Source organism: Adiantum capillus-veneris, chromosome 18, assembly GCF_014529385.1.
Source record: "Adiantum capillus-veneris isolate H3 chromosome 18, ASM1452938v2, whole genome shotgun sequence".
NCBI classification, from domain to species: Eukaryota; Viridiplantae; Streptophyta; class Polypodiopsida; order Polypodiales; family Pteridaceae; genus Adiantum; species Adiantum capillus-veneris.
The window spans coordinates 28,915,746-28,933,039 of NC_140948.1; the positions used below are offsets into that span (position 1 = coordinate 28,915,746).

Below are 17,294 nucleotides of genomic sequence, written 5' to 3' on the forward strand. Positions count from 1 at the left end.
GTCAGCCTTCAATGCTCACCAAATAGAAAAAAAAGAAACAATTTACTAGATTCAAATCTAAGATTAAGAACATATTTGACTTCAAAATCCCATCATCAATGCGGCACCTTGCAAGCCATAAATCAAAAGGAAATGCAAGCTTCTGGTGAAACAATATGTGAAAGCGTAAATCAAATCCCTCATGGTTGAGAGGGGCTAATAGTAGAACCACCCATATCCATGCCAAGTAGCAGTTAGATAGCTAGGTATTCCCAGTAATACAGTATCAAAGATATCGGCACAATTTTTTTTACCAATGTCTATTCATGATGAAAAGTGGCGAACAAAACAGCTTTATATAGATTATGCTTAACTTTGCACCATTTGTAGATTGTATAAAGCTAGAACTAAATTAGATACAGTAGTGAGGTATACCTTGACTTTGACTGTTAGCAAACCTCTTTTAAAAATTGTTTCCATGATTATGTTGACATAATCAATATAAAACAAGGGGATTTTCTCTGCAAAACCCTTCAAAATGGCAGCAAATGTACATAGATATAGCTGCAACACACAACAATTGTTTGCATCAACAATCACCCACACTGTCCCACAACAACCCTTCTTTGCAACCTGAACTTGCTGGCCCCTCGGTTGGAAGGACAAATCTTGGTACCTGTTAACAAAGACGCCTTGCCATTGCCATGTTCTTCATCCGCAATCAAAGACTTTTTATTAGAATATCCTGTAGATCTCTGAAAGCACCATCAAGAATGTGCTTTCCACATTAGTAGCTTCCAAAGCTGATGTCTCAAGAAAAAACAAACCTTCTTTCTCACCAAACTTCTTTGCATCCTCTGACGTAACTGCCCTAAGGGTGCTTAGATTAGTCTTGTTACAAACGAGCATAATCACAATGTTATTGTCAGCATGACTACTAAGCCTTCTAGCCATCGAACAATATGGTCAAATGTTTGCCTTTTAGTGATGTCATATACCAGCGTAGCTCCAACTGCACCTCTGTTGTATGCACTTGTTACTACTCTATATCTGTTGCACAAGAACAATTAAGCATCCATGGGTGTCCAAAACATAAAATTTCCATACAGCAAACACAAATGGGTTCATGAACTAGCTACATAGGCTTCAAGTTTCAACACATTTGTTTGCAGGTCGCCCCGATTGATGTCCATAGCATAGCTCTCAAGCATCAACATAAAATTATCGATACAGGAGAAGCGACTCACTAGGATGTCAACCCTAATGAAATGAAATCGAAGAGGTGCAACTACAAACTCTACAAGCAAATCAATCGCACCAAAGCCAAGTAATCTGTGTATGTCCTTCTACATAGCTTTACAGTAATCACGCCCGTTCACCATGCAAATCATATCGGAATCGCACGAAACATGAAGGGAAGCTACAGGGGACTATCAAGAACATATCCTATCACTGTCACAACATTCTGGGGAGGTACATGGATCGAGATCGTTTGTCCCAAAGTATGCAAAAATAGTAAATGGATGACCCTAAAGGGTCGTTTTTGGGTCCATGGAGACTCTCCTAGGGTCAAAACAACATAAAATACGCATATAAACACTCAAAACAGCGATTTAAGGCCTAAACGGATGCGTTTGAAACCTTCATCGACTCTTGAATGCTTACACTTGAATGAAAGAACAGAGTAAGAGGAACACAATGCAAGAAACAAAACTGAATTTGGATTACCATAGCCACAAAAGTGATAATTACAAGTTGGAGAAAAGAGGTAGCTCTCTATGCATAACGCAATAGTCACTTATCTTCAAAAAATAATCTCCCTTTCCCACTAACCTTAGTGTATTATATACCTAGGGATTTCTAAAGTGGCCGATGGCCAACTTCTCATGGACCTTTACATACATCATTAGAAAAATTACATGTTTGACTCAGACTTGACATAGACGATTGTCATTAGACTTTTACAGGGTTTGATGTATTAAACATAGGAAAAATAACGTGACCACATCAAAACTTTGGCTGGCTGACCCAACAGGCGCCTTGGCTAGGTGGGAACTTGTATGTTGTTATCACCTCCAAACACTCCCCCCTTCCTAGCTCGTGTCATCCCTTGACACGACCATTTTTATTCTGGTCTTCTTGTTGATGAGACTCCCCCCTTCCTTGATTGAGTTATATCTAGCATGTTTTGCTTGTTCAAATGGGGTGCCCATTTGCCTTTGATGGATGAACATGTGTTCTTCATGATTTGGATGTTGTGGACGAGGCATTCATGCATGTTGTTGCACATCTTGCTTTACCTTTCCATCTGTGCAGTTGGTCGATGGTACCTGCTTCTGTGGATACTTTGCTTGCTGGTGCAATTGACTTTTTATTGGAGCTCGTTCCTCAAAATGTTTGAGACTTTGACGTGTGTGCACTGGCATCTCCAATTTGATTTTGTTTGCCACTTTGTCAATAGAGCTTTGTTGGTATCTTTGAAGATAAGAGCTGCACTTGTCGAAGCGTAGTTGAGAACAATGTGGCCCCAAGTCTTTATCTCTTTGAAGATTGTGTAACTATTCTTTATTGGTTTTATTTGATGGAAGGAATATATACAATAGAATAGTGATGGGTGTTTCTAAATTAGGGTCTAGAACCTGAATGACCAAAGGGAAAAACCCAGTGGGAAAAAATGCCTTTGGTATACGCTCTTATTGGGGTTGAACACTTTGGAAGTTGAGTACCTGCTCATGCAAGGTGAGTGCTTGGGAGAAATAAAGCAAGAGTCCGTAATGCAAGTGCCAATTATGGGACACTCTATATGCACACAAGAGTTTTTTCAAGAAAATCATGCGGTGTGAAAAATGAGTTGTTGGGTGCTTCAAGGAACAAATGTAGCACATGTGATATCCAAGGACATCTCAATAGCTTCTACATTTCCAAGAAGGGTTTTGATGTTGAAGCTTCTCCACTCATTACTCACTATGCATAGTGCATGAGTGTCTTTTGGACTCTCTTCTTCACTTTACCAAACTTAAAATACATAGACTTGGACTCTTATGCTCACCTATACCAGCATGAGCGACACAACATAAATATGCTCAACTCCTCCACATTGAGCAGTACTTAGAATAGCTAAGACTCTTAGACCACAGAGAATATTACTTAAAGCTTTGGGACTAATGCCTTGCTCATTTAGTGGCTCAGCTGCCCGACTCTTGACTTTTATGCCATGTATTTTTAATGGCAAATTGGACTTACCTGTTCATGACCTGAAACCCAATTCCATAAGTTCTTGAGATTAAGGCCTCTATCATTGCTTTGGTCTTTGGATGCCACCATCTTTTCAAGTAAGTTGGCATACTTTGGCTCCTCTAGCTTCTTTTGTTGCATGGGATGTTCCGTAAGAAGTCCGCATTGTTGTACCTTTACTTTTTCTTCTTTGTGAGGAGCCTGAGTTTTCAACAGTGGTTTTGGGACCCACTTTGTTCTTGCTTCATGAGTTGATCCCTTGACTTGATGGACACTAGGCTTTTGTATCCATACTTGGCTATTACCATTGTAAAAGCCTTGCTTTTGTAGTAGAAGACGAGGGATCCATTTTGAGGTTGTTTCTCCCTTGGTTGTGCTTAGTCTCCATTGGCTCTTTGTTGTTGTTGATTGTCTTTGTGTGGGGTCCTTTGCTACTTGGTTGGTTTTAGTGGCTCTAGGTTGATCAACTACTTTGGGTAACCATATTTGGGTGTTACCTTCATAGAATCCTTGTGCTTCAAGTAGCTTGACGGGAACCATTCTATTCTTTGTCTTCATTTGGCCTTGCTGGGTATCTTGATAAATCTCTGACTTTGGTATCCATATTTGTTGTATTGTTTGCTTTTTTGAAGCTCTTTTCTTTTGCTTCTTCTTTCTCCTAGTTGAGTTGGTTGTCTTGCGTTGAATGCTTGGCTTGTTCTTTGTGTGGTTTCTTTGTAAGGGTGAGAAGTTCCATGCCGTTACCTTGGGCTTTTTGGCCCAAACATCATTTGAGGACACCCACCCTGTCTCCTTTTGTTGTTGATATTGTTCTTGAGAGTGTATCCAAATTGGATCTTTGAATTTAATGTGTTCCTTGGATACCAACACCTGCTTGACATTTCTTTGCTTCTTTTGGAGACTTTGCTGCGATGGAGATTTAGGTTGCAAAACCTTTTGTTTAGGGATCCATTGCATTGTTGAAGCTTTCGTTCTTGATGTAGAGGCTTTGATTGAGCTGTGATGTGGGTTTGTCGAAGGTAAAACTGACTTGCGAGGATGATCTCCTTCAATGTTTAGTTTGGCCTTAGCTTTTTCTGTTTCAGGTGGTTGTGTCTTTTTTGTTGATGTCTCTTGGACCGTCTTTGTTGTTGTTATTGATGCTTTTTGTTGTTGCCCGAAGAAGATATTCTTCCAACTCTTTGTTAGGACTAGACTTTCTTTGATGTGATGTGAGTCAACTATGTTGAAGTTGTCTTTGAACTCCACATGACTCAACTTGAGTATTGCCTCCGCTTTGCCAAAACTTGGGATTGGTGTTTTGGCACTGGTGTATACTCTTTCCTCCACTTCATTAATTGTCGGCTTTCCCATCATTATCCAAGTGCCATACGACATTATATTCTTAGTAGCATAAGGATCAATTGCAGCCAAACATGTAACCTTGAGACCTATTTGTCCGCATAAATTGAATCTGATCAATGTGGGATATTTTTCATCTTTGGCTTCTTCCTCATTCTTCCTTTGATCTTAAGTTTGTAGAACATCTGTTGATGTGGAGCTTTGCACATCTGATTCTTCATGTACTTTCAACTCTGCATCATTTGAAGTTAGTTTCTTTGGAGTAGATGTTGTTGACTCTTCAAGTATGTCGATGATAACATCTCCACATGGTTGTATTGCTCTCCTAGTTTGTGTTTGTGCAGCATCCTCCATGACATAGCTATTTGTCACTCTATTTTTATTCTCACAAATCTCATTAGCATTTCTCATCACTTTCAACATAAAACATGAAACTAGGTCGTAGCCTCCTTCATCACAAAACTTGGTTGGAGTTAGCTCATTTACACACACATCCAAGGTTGCCAATATTTGAGTCCATCCAAATGGCTCAAATAATTGCTCTGGAAAGGGTTCCGGTATGTAAGCTTCATCATCCATTGATCTTTCTAGGATGCAATCCTCCTTCACTGAGCTTCCACACTTCGAAGCACCACACATCCAAAGTTCTTGTTCGGTTTGTAGCCACGCAGGTATCTCTTTCCCATTGACTATAGTAGAGTCAATTTATTCTAAAGGAGTTCTATTCACATCTCTATAGCTATGGTCTTTTATGCTTATTTTTGTGGTGATCTTTTTATGTCTCAAGTAGATATAGTCATAGCCCCAATCTTGAACCATCTTAAGTTGACGCATGAAAGTTCTTCCTAAAATGATATGAAAATTGTTCCCTTTTCCAAAATCTACTATTGCAAATGTATGTTCATATTCAATTCCACAAGAAGTCACAATAATTTGCTCTAGGATACCCAAATGTTTTTCCGTGTATCCATCTGCAAGTTGCAGCTTCATTTTAGTTTCCTAAGTGCTGGTCTACCCCATTTTTCCCAAATGTCTTTTGTGGCTATGGCTACTCCAGCCCCACTATCAAGTATAGCCAATGTTTTAACTCCTTTGTATTCCACAGGTAAGGTGGTGTTTCCTTCTTCTCCTTCACAATATTCCCCCACCTTGTTTATTGGCACAGGTTTAGCGTTTGCACTTTCTTGTTGAGTTTTGTTTGATTGTTCATTTGAGGGTAGATTGTGAAGAGGTATCTTTAATCCCATCTTCCCCAAATTGTTGCATACTTCATCCCATACATATGGTCTAATCTTAAGCAGTTCAGATAGAGTAATGGTGCATTGTATTGGAGCTGACATCAACTCTTGCATACTCTTTTTATCCATCAACTTGGATATGGCTTTCCTCTGAGATGGCACCACTCTCGACTTTGAGTCTACCTCATGTTATCCTATGTATGAGGGTAAGGTCCTCAAGGACTCTGGTTTGCTTTCAATTGGAATTTTCGTCCCTACATCTCCATTTAGAGATTGAATGTCTCCGTGATAAACTTCATGCACTGTATTGACCTCAGTTATGGGTGCAGATTGGAAAGTCGCACTTCCATCTTTTGCACTTCTAATTGCTTCCCACATTCATTTGGCCATGGCTCATCTATCTCTGGGATAGGTGCCATAAATTGTGATCTTGACCTTGCATCATTAGTGGTGTTGGCCACTACTTGATCATCAAGTTGAATTTCTAGGTTGTTGGTTTCTTGTGTTGCAATCTTTTCTTGCACATCCTTTTGTGATTCTAGCTCAATGTTTCTTTGAGTTAATGTCTCAACAACCTTTGCCTTAGGCATTTCAAATCCAACACTTTTTGGTTTTGTTTTTGGAGGTGGAATTGGTGCTTCAGGCTCCATCATTGCCTGTGCAGTTTTTACCAATTCCTTACACATTTTCAACCTCTCAGTCTCTACCTCAACATGAGGATATTTCATCCCTTGTTGCTCTAGGGTTTGGTTGGGTTTCAATCTAGCCTCATATGCTTCCAGTGCAGCATCTAATGGCTCTAGGACTTTTTCTACCAACATAGACTCCTTCCTTGGTTTCTTATCGCTCACCACCATTTTGTTTTCCCGTTCTTGTTTTAATTGCTCCTTTTTTATTTGTAATTGTTTTTGCTTTAATTCTATCTCTTTTGGCTTTCCAGGATTTTCTCCCAGTCCTCACTGACACACTAGTTGTTTCCCCTTGTTTGGGTTGTTAATCTTTCTCCTCATTAGCTTGGTCCTCAACATTTTCTTTTGCTTGGGCTCTAGTCACTACCTTCACAGGAATTTTGGGTTCTGTCTCTAATCCACTTGGAGAAGGTAAAACTCCCACAACATTCATTTTTGTTTTCCCCTGTTTGTTTGGGTGTTTTGGACAATTAGGAACAACGTGTGTAATGCCACACTCCAAACAATATCCAATTATCTCTACACAAGAACAGTTCTTGGCCCAATGATTACCTCCACACTTGTAGCATGGTCCATCTTGTTGAGTCACTGGTGGCACAATTGATGGTTGTTCTTGCTTAGCCAGAATGGTCTCTGCTCTACACTCTTGATTGGCTATGAACATCAAAGTGTCCTCATTCAATGAATAGAGTTTTCTCATAGGTTCTTGCCCTAGCCTAGGTTGTGATACCTCAGCTCTTTGTAAAGCCCTTGATACAACCCTATTTTAAAATAATGGATGATTTGGTAATGGCATTTGTTTTTCTATTTGATGTCCAAACAGTATCCCTCTCGTGTAGGTTTGATTATAGTAGCACTCACTCATCTCATGATTGGTCCATTTTTGCTCAATGGCACACCATTTTATTCATTGTGCTACTTGCGCTGCTAGCTCATCTAGGTTGGTCATTAATTGAGACATAACCACTTGCCTTGTGTTGGTTTCACTAGATGCTAAAGGAGCATTATCCATAGTGATCTTTGTATCACCAATTTCCTCGCCATAGGATTTACAATTGTCAACTAGGTATAACGTTTCTCTCGTGACTTGTTCAAAGGAAGTAGATCCTTTTAAGTGCAAATCTTTCTTGAGAGTTTCATTTTTCAAACCCTCTACGAAGAGAATTGATAATCTTTCATCCTGTGGTAACTCACGTTCCGGACATCTCTCTATATATTGTTTGAAGCGTAGCGATGCTTCCTTCACTCTCTCATCTTCTTTTTGCTTGAATGTATAGATTTGGGACACTATGTTATGCTTGATTCCCCTTTTAGAGAACTCCACAACAAATTCTTGCAACAGTTGTTCAATGTTTGAGAAGGCATTTTTCTCCAACGGTTGGAACCAATTCAGTGCTATCCCTTCCAAGGTTAAGCCAAATCCCTCATACTGTGTATGAAAATAAAATACTTGTTCAGCTCTTAGCACTTATTGAACAAGGATACATGTATGTATGGATCCCTTAATCCATCATACTTCTTCTTGACACATTTGGCCAATTGATGTGGTCTCATTGGTTCTCGTTCAACCATGTATCTTAGCATGTTGGGGTCTCTCACAAAGACATCCCTCGTTCCTTCTTCTCGTCTTGGAGCAAATCCTGGTGGAATCCCCTTTGAGACGTTTTTTGAAAACGTTGATGGATTTGTAAGTCTAATTGGTGGTCTCTTGGTTCCACTCAATGAGGTAGGAGCTACACTCCTGTGAATAGCTATTTGGATGTTTGAGGTCCATTTGATTCCATAGTTTTGATGTTAGCTTCTTGCAAATCAGTCTCAAAAAACCCTGGTACACTTACACTCGGTTGAAAATAGTAAGTATAGATTGGAGTACCCATGTACGTATATATTTCTAGCTCAATTGGGCTGATAAGTTTGTACTCTCGTCCATACTTATCTACCATTAGAACTTGCACTCCCTGGTCATCTGTGTATGTGAAGGCATAGAGGTTCTTATAGTCTGTCAACTCTTCAATGATGGAATTTAAACATCTATAGAAGTTCTTTGATCCCCAATAGGTAACCGATAAAGGCCATCATAAGTGTAATCTGTTAGAACTCTCGTGGCTTCATTGGTTTTGATGAACCTCACATTGGGTTTGTTGATTAGAGGATGCTTCTCCTCTAAGTCTCCAGCAATTTCCACTTTTGCTCTTTCAAACTCCCTCATTTTAGTTGATTGGTTTGGCTTCGAGTGACTCTACATGATTACTTGACAAATATCCATGAGCCATGCCTTGAGGTTTGGCTTGATATGATTGATAAGACTCATGGTCTTGTCTCAATCCTCTTGTTATATGTGCTGCAGTATTTCTGGCTGTTTGTGTAGGTGGCATAACTCTGATTTGAGTGGAAAACCCTAATGATGGATGAGTTGTCATGTTTAAGCCTCACTCAATACTCTCAAGATGGTCCTTGATAAGAACACCTTGGCTTAGTGCACACAATCCCTTTTTGCCCTTGGTCAAGTCTCAAAAAAGTCAAGAATTTGTGACTTTTTTGGTCTCTGGAAAATGGTTATTGGTACCCTAAAAGTTTGGAATTAGAAAACCTAGAAAAATTCAGCTCTAAAACCCGCAAGCTTTCTTCCTAGCTATACCTGACTCAATTTGGAGTTGTCTATCAAAAGTTAGCAATTTTAGTGAACTGCACTTGGAACAGCACTCAAAACAGTCTTAGGACCAGAACACAGGAATCTTGGCCTCCCGAAGGTTTTTTAGCTCAAACTTGAGATTTGGGATGTCCTCAAGTATGTCTACAAACTTGTGAAGTCAAATACCCTCACTATGGATAGGTACACCGATCGTGATCGTTGACCCCATGTCACAGATTTGGAAGATTTTTGCACAGTAGCTAGCCCTTGATGTCTTGATACCAAGTGTCTTTGTATTTTTGAATTTGGAGATGTTTTGACCAATGAAAACCCAAATCTAGGGTGGTTTTGCTGTTATTGGCTTGATTGTGTAACTGGGACTTTTGACCACTTTCTTTTTCTTTTTTGACCTTGCTCCTTTTGGAAAATATGTTGCACTAGATGTCAGCTACCTACTCATAAATTTTCAATCCAAAATGTCACTGGGGTACACTGATCGCAATCGTAGTTCCTGCTCCTTTTTGCATGAAATTTTAAGAGTTGATAGACATGGGTATGATTAATCTATTCCCAAACCCACTTTGCATTTGGATCACAGAAACTTGAATTTTCTCAAAATTTTGGTTTGAAGGATCAGTGATCAGTGTTTGCCCTATTTGACAACTGTCTTTTGGTTTTTTTACCTTGGTTCTTTTGAGAAAGTTGTTTTTCTAGTTATCAATTACCTACTCACCAAGTCTCAACTCAAAATGTCACTATGGTACACCGATCGCGATCGTAGTACCAGCTCCTTTTCATGTGAAACTTGTGGATATGGTAGACAATGATGTGTACAGTCTACTCCCCAAATCTTTTTGAATTTGGACAAGAAAAACTCAAGTTTTCACCAGATCTTTGTTTACTGCAATGGTTTTCTGATTGTCTGCTATTTTTGGCTATTTTGGTCACTTTTTTGAATTTTGAAAACTCTTGGTATCTTATATAACCTAGGTGTATGTGTGGGTCAAATCTGGGTCAGATCTGGGACTGAGGTACATCGATCGCGATCGTAGTTTGAAGCCCAAATTGGATGAAACTTCACTAGCTTGCTCACTAGGCTATTTTTAGACTACTTGCCATACACTTTTGTATTTGGACTAAAAAATGTCAAGATTTTACAGTTTCTTGGTCTAAAGTGCCTGATTTTCCAATTTTATCAGGTTTGATTGATTTTGATGTTTGATTTGGGATTTGAGAGATACCAAGGCTTGTCCTATGCATAGGCTATCCCTCTGCATGGTTTCTTCCCAGTTTTGATGTGTTTTGGTCTACTGAAAGTCAATTTCTATGCCAGTTTAGCAGTTTTTGACTTGGATCTGTATTTAGTGGTTTTGACCTGTTTTTTGTGGTTTTTGACCCTAGGTCCTTTAGACTTTTATGTTTGTATATCCTTGGAGAGTCTACTCATCAAATCTGGTACAAATCTGAGGTCTAGGTACACCGATCGCGATCATAGTTCTAAGCCCAAATTGAACCAAATTTGGCATGCTTGTAAACACTGATGTTTTAAGGCTATCCCCTAAGTCTTTTTGCATTTGGATCACCAAAAGTTAAGATTTTACAGTTTTTGGGTCTTTCAGGCTAGTTTTACCCAAGTGGTCTGATTTCTTTGATTTTTGATGTTTTTGGGTGTGGTTGCTTTAGACAAACTTGTTTAGAATTTTATCAGGAAGGCACATGTCAAACCTTGTACAATTCTGACACTGAGGTACACCGATCGCGATCGTAGTACCAGAGCCAAATATGATGAAATTTTACAGGCTCTCTCTAACAAGTATTTCCCAGTGTTTGGTGCTACCACTTTGTGATTTGAATCAATTTCAGCTCTGTTTGGTTAGATTTTCTAATTTCAGAGTCTTATGGCCCTTTTGCCAAAGTTATGGTTTTCTGGTGTTTTTGACTCTATCTTTTGCCCCAAATCTGACTGGAATGTGATTTACTTATCCTACTCCTAAGTACAGGAATGAAAGAACATAAGAAAATGAATCAAACAAAACAAACGGAATAAAAAATGGATGATGGATCAGTACTCAATCAATACAAAGAAATTTGAAGAGAAGAAATGCTTAAAGCAACCTCACTCACAACTCCCTATATCTCTCAAGAGTAGATCTAGCCAGTCCACCAACCCTAGACTCCACTAAGCACTAAACCCTTGTCTAGATGCTTCACTGAAATGTAAATGGAATGGAAATTATCTTTTGGAACAATAAGAAAACTCTGAATATGCACTCAGTCACTCATCACCTAAGATTCATTCCCCCGCAACAGCGCCAATGTTTGCGGGTCTCAAGCATCAACATAAAATTATCGATATAGGGGAAGCGACTCGGATGATGCATGGAAACTCACTAGGATGTCAACCCTAATGAAGTGAACTCGAAGAGATGCAACTACTAACTCTACAAGCAAATCAATCGCACTAAAGCCAAGTAATTTGCGTATGTCCTTCTACATAGCTTTAAAGTCATCACGCCCGTTCACCATGCAAATATCGGAATCGCACGAAACTTGAAGGGAAGCTACAGGGGACTATCAGGAACATATCCTATCACTGTCACAGCATTCTGGGGAGGTACATGGATTGAGATCGTTCGTCCCAAAGTACGCAAAAACAGTAAACGGATGATCCTAAAGGGTCGTTTTTGGGTCCCTAGAGCCTCTCCTAGGGTCAAAACAACATAAAATACGCATATAAACACTCAAAACAACGATTTAAGGCCTAAATGGATGCGTTTGAAACCTTCAGCGAATCTTGAATGCTTACACTTGAATGAAAGAGCAGAGTAAGAGGAACACAATGCAAGAAACAAAACTGAATTTGGATTATCGTAGCCACAGAAGCGATGATTACAAGTTGGAGAAAAGAGGTAGCTCTCTGTGCGTAACGCAATAGTCCCTTATCTTCAAAAAATAATATCCCTTTCACACTAACCTTAGTGTATTATATACCTAGGGCTTTCTAAAGTGGCCGGTGGCCAACTTCTCATGGACCTTTACATACATCATTGGAAAAATTACATCTTTGCCTCAGACTTGACATAGACGATTGTCATTAGACTTTTACAGGGTTTGATGTATTAAACATCGGAAAAATAATGTGACCACATTAAAACTTTGGCCGGCTGACCCAATGGGCGCCTTGGGTAGGTGGGCACTTGTATGTTGTTATCACCTCCAAACAACATTCATGTCCAAAAACCATGAGCTCCATGGCGGATCAACAATGACGCTAACCATCACTCTCTACATGCTTGATGACTCTTATGAGTGCTATCGTAAGGGGTTGAATAAAACCATTTTATGATAAAAATGCCACTAAAAAGAAACCGACTTTCTCCGTAGCTGGCGATTATCTACTATGGAGGGTCCCCGGCCTAGAGGCGCCTCAAGAGACGGCTTCTTTCATGGAGATACAAAACCAACCTATTGGTAAGTGATGCTTTAACTCCCCTAGAATTGCTTCTGGCAGGTCTATGGGGGGGCGCTATAAGGCATTCATTGCGCAGGAAGAGCAGCAAAGGGCCGCCTGCTCTCTCTCTCTCTCTCTCTCTCTCTCTCTCTCTCTCTCTCTCTCTCTCTCTCTCTCTCTCTCTCTCTCTCTCTCTCTCTCTCTCTCTCTCTAGTACCGCACGCCAGCGCGCGCACTTTACGGCAGTTCAAGGCAGTGCTCCAAAACAACTTTTTTTCCAAAAACTTAGCAGACCTACGTATGTGAAACTACAAAAGTAAAATTTAAATTGATAAAATTTGAAGGTTTTTACACCGAATTACACTAATTTTTTTGAAATTTTGTAGGTTTTCTCACCTTCAAATATAAAAATTTATAGGTGGGATTACATTAAACCTAGGTTTTTTTAGCACTGGTTCAAGGTAAGTTCTCTCTCTCTCTCTCTCTCTCTCTCTCTCTCTCTCTCTCTCTCTCTCTCTCTCTCTCGCACTTTATAGCAGTTCAAGGGCATGTTCAACTCTCCTCGTCGGATAGACCTTTAAGGTCTCTTGGGATAGTTTCCTACGACGTTAAAATTCTCTTCTTTTCAGGGGGTGTGGGTGGGTGTGTGTGCTGTAATAAAAAGAGGAAGATGGTATAGCTTTTCAATCACCCAAGTGTGGTAGATTGGTTATGCCATTTCCCACTTGAACAACAGGTCTTGAGTTCAACTCTCCTCGTCGAATAGATATTTAAGGTCTCTTGGATATTTTCCTACGATGTTAAAATTCTCTTCTTCTTCTTCTTCTATCTCTTTTGAGGCAAAACCATCTCCATTCAAAATTCAAAGGAAAATTTTGCAGTAACCTTTGCCTCTCAAAACTGACAAAGTTAGAATCTCCATAGAGGAACTAGTAAAAAATTTGTTGATTTGTATGAGCATCAATTTTTTGAAAAAATGTGTCTTAGCTTAATATCGTGCCGTTTTCAATTTCAAAAATGCCGGCTGAGAGCAAGAGGAAAAGGAGAAATTCCGCCCCAAAATAAAGAAAAATAGTGCAAAAACCCAAAAAGATAACCTTATTTGCTAAAAATTCCTCTTGGCAAATTCAAGAAAATGAATTTTGTATGTTTGGAAAAATGATTTTTCTTCAGCACTGATGAGCAGCTACAAGCCTAAATATGGTGCCTATGGCCATTAAGATTCCAATAGCTTTGCGAGAAAGTGACCCACAATTCATCCTTCGCCGATCTGATAGGATGGATGGGCTAATAAGTTTGTACTTTGGAACGTCAGAAAGAAGCTTATCATAAGTAACCTATCAAACAAAACCACAATATTGTGGAACTTCTCCTTTTTCTTTCCCTTGCTCTATTTATTCTTCTTCTGCTTGCCCAATGCCGCCTCCTCCGTTCTTTCTCTCTCTGCCACTGCGTGCCCGCGAGCACCCTTGAAGATACTTTAGATGGTGAAGTTAAAATGGCAACCAGGTGTTGTGGCAAAAAAGTTTCTGAATACAAACCTCCATGAGAGCCTCTCTCTCTCTCTCTCTCTCTCTCTCTCTCTCTCTCTCTCTCTCTCTCTCTCTCTCTCTCTCTCTCTCTCTCTCTCTCTCTCTGCATGTCGGTGTGCACCCTTGAAGGCAGTTTAGATGGCAACCATGTGTTGCCACAGAAATGCTACCAAATAAAAATCGTTGGGGAAGATGAGTTGCAACATGGGTGTTCTGGGAAGTTGGCAATGCATGTGGAGGCCGCCAACTTTGAGTGCAAGGAGACTCCATTTCAGACGAGGTTCCCTAACCTTGCATTCCACCAGTGTTCGAGTAAATCCATTGAGGAAATTCAACCTACATGTTTTGCAACTTAGCTACATTTTCTTAAACTTTTCAAGTGGGTTTTCTCCTTCTCTATTATATGGTTAAGCCGAGGCACACTTTTCTCGAGCACTACATTCCACCCTTCTGTTCACACAAGGGCGGTAGTAACTCAATACGCCTAGCATAAAAGAATAAAAGAACCTGTTTGAATAAAAGTTTGAACTCCTATTCACATAAGGATGATAGTAACTCAATGCGCCTAGCATAAAAGAATAAAAGAACTTATTTGATTAAAGGTTTGAGCTCCTGTTCACATAAGGATGATAGTAACTCAATGCGCCTAGCATAAAAGAATAAAAGAACTTGTTTGATTAAAGGTTTGAGCTCCTGTTCACGTAAAGACGGTAGTAACTCAATACGCCTAGCATAAAAGAATAGAAAAACCTGTTTGATTTTAGATTTGAGGACAAAAACCAATAGAAGTAAAGCCACACAACTTGACACAAGCAGGTTTATTTAAACTTGAGGATGGAACTTGTAAGAGTTGTTTTTTTTTGTGAGGGGGACATCGCCTCACGTTCTACCGTAACTTGCTAGTGCGCAAATTTGTTGCGGCCGCATCTTGTGACCGCCTCTCGAGACACATGAGAAAACACACACGCACACAGAGAGTGTACGTTATCTAGATTGAAGAATTCTAAAGCATTCGAATTTGTCTAGCCTCTTGCCATTGGATAATTACTTTGAAAAAATGTTTGAATATGGAGTGTCACTGAGTCCTGCTTATATATATATATATATATATAAAATACAACTTACTCTTTTTCTTTTGCAGCTGAAATGTACACGCTTAAAGCCTTTTGGGAAAAAAATTGAGAAGGTTTCTCTAACCTTCTCCCTTTTTTTCTAGAGCCCCCCCCCCCTCTCAAAGCACGCTTGAGGAGGCTTTGTATAAACTGAACCTAGCTTTTCTTGAGTCATGTTGAAGCCGATGCATGCTCCTAAAGATAGTTTTAATGAAAGATAGTTTTCATTAAAACTATTGTGGAAGTTCTATATTTTTTCCAAAAGAAAAATTCAACCAATGTGAAAAAAGGCAAACTTCAAAATTTTAGGGTCAAAAGAAGGCCCGTTCCCCATTGATATAGAAAAGGCACACTTGAAAATCTCCAAGTTTTAAGTTAAAATTTGAAGCATTTTCCCGTTTTTACACTAAAACTCGTAAATTTTAAGCACTTTTCTCAAGAGTAAGCTCAAGTCTAGCCAAGATTTCTCAATTTAGGCCATTGAAAATAAATTACATGCACTACCAGCTTTTATAACTAATGTTCGAATTCCTCCCAATTTAAGGTTAAATTTGAAGCATTACCTGACATTTACACTAACACTTGTAAAATTTAAATGTTTTCTTAATTGAAAGCTCAAATCTAGCCTTTGGATTTCTTAAGTTTAGCTCCTTAGAAATACACTACATCTCAAATTTTTGTTAACAATGTGTAGGACTAATTGTAGCTCACAATCTTCCAAAGGTAAGCCGTCATGAAGTACAAATGTTGCAATGGACGGGACTTAGAGGGAGGCCTTGTGTGACCTTACCAACAAAATGTTTACATAGACTGATGGGAAGTTTAAAAGCATAATGGTATTATATAGGAGGCTCACCAATTAAGAGACTCGCTCGGACTATAGGTTGCTCGGAAAACTTTGCTCGGTGTTTGGTAAAACTCTCTATTGGCCTACCATGAAAGCAAACATACAAGGGTATGTTTCAAAATGTGTAGTATACCAAAAGACAAATTTTGATAGAGGGAAGCAACCTGGATTGCTTGAACCTTTTCCAATCCCTAATTCACCATGGGAGAGTATATCCATGGATTTTATCTTTGGATGGTCCAAGTCTATCCATGGGAATATAGGAATATGGACGACAGTAAACAGATTTAGCAATCAAGCGCATTTCATACCTGTCAAAAATACTATCAAGGCCCATCAAATGGCAACCCTCTTTATAACACTAATCTTTAAGTACCACGACTTGCCAATGTCCATAGTGTCGGGTAGAGATCCTAGAATGACTAGGAATTTTTGGAAGGGTCTGTTTGATAATTTAGGTACAAGGCTAAACTTCTCTTCGGCCTATCATCCCCAAACTGATGGCCAAAGTGAAATAGCTAACCTAACCATTCTTGATCTATTAAAAGCTTATGTCACAGAAGTAGATCAAAAGTCCCAATGGGAGAAGTACTTACCCTTAGTGGAGTATGCCTACAATAACATTGTACATACCTCCACGGGAAAAGCACCTTTTGAGGTGATAGAGGAAAAATAAAAAAGGCCCTGCTACTCAAGGTACATGGGAAGATCTTCACTACAGATGAATATAGTCGAGACCTGCAAGAAAGATTAAGGATGCTATATCCATCTCTCAACAAATTCAAAAGGTTACTGTTGATAATCACAGAAGAGCCCTAACCTTTAAACAAAATGACTGGGTCTTGTTTAAATTTCCCAAGGCTTGATTAAGGCACACGATGGGCAAGAATCCTATGGGACACCAAAAGTACTATGCTAAATTACCAAAAAGGTACTATGTCCCCTTTTAGATGCTTAGGCCGATCAATGAGATGACCTATAAACTCAAGTTTCCCAACCATTGGCTCATTCACAATGCACCTATTAACACTAGAATGGTAACCTAACAGGACATAAATGTGTCCTTTCATAGTTTTGGGAAAAAATTCCAAAACCATAGTAGATCCACTCATTTTGAAAAATCCTTTCACGAGCTTATAGTTCAATAACTACTCCATATGGAAAAAATGAGAAACTTGTAATTTTTATCATCCCTTGGTCACTACAAGCCTCCAAAGTTGATGGACCAGTGCATTTTGC

At 39.3% G+C, this 17,294-nt stretch overlaps 1 pseudogene; it reads right to left on the reverse strand.

Annotated features, from left to right (window-relative positions):
- Positions 1–348: 348 nt before the first annotated feature.
- On the reverse strand, positions 349–2,287 carry LOC147435408 (ras-related protein RABA4c pseudogene; annotated as a pseudogene).
- Between the last annotated feature and the right edge of the window lie 15,007 nt (positions 2,288–17,294).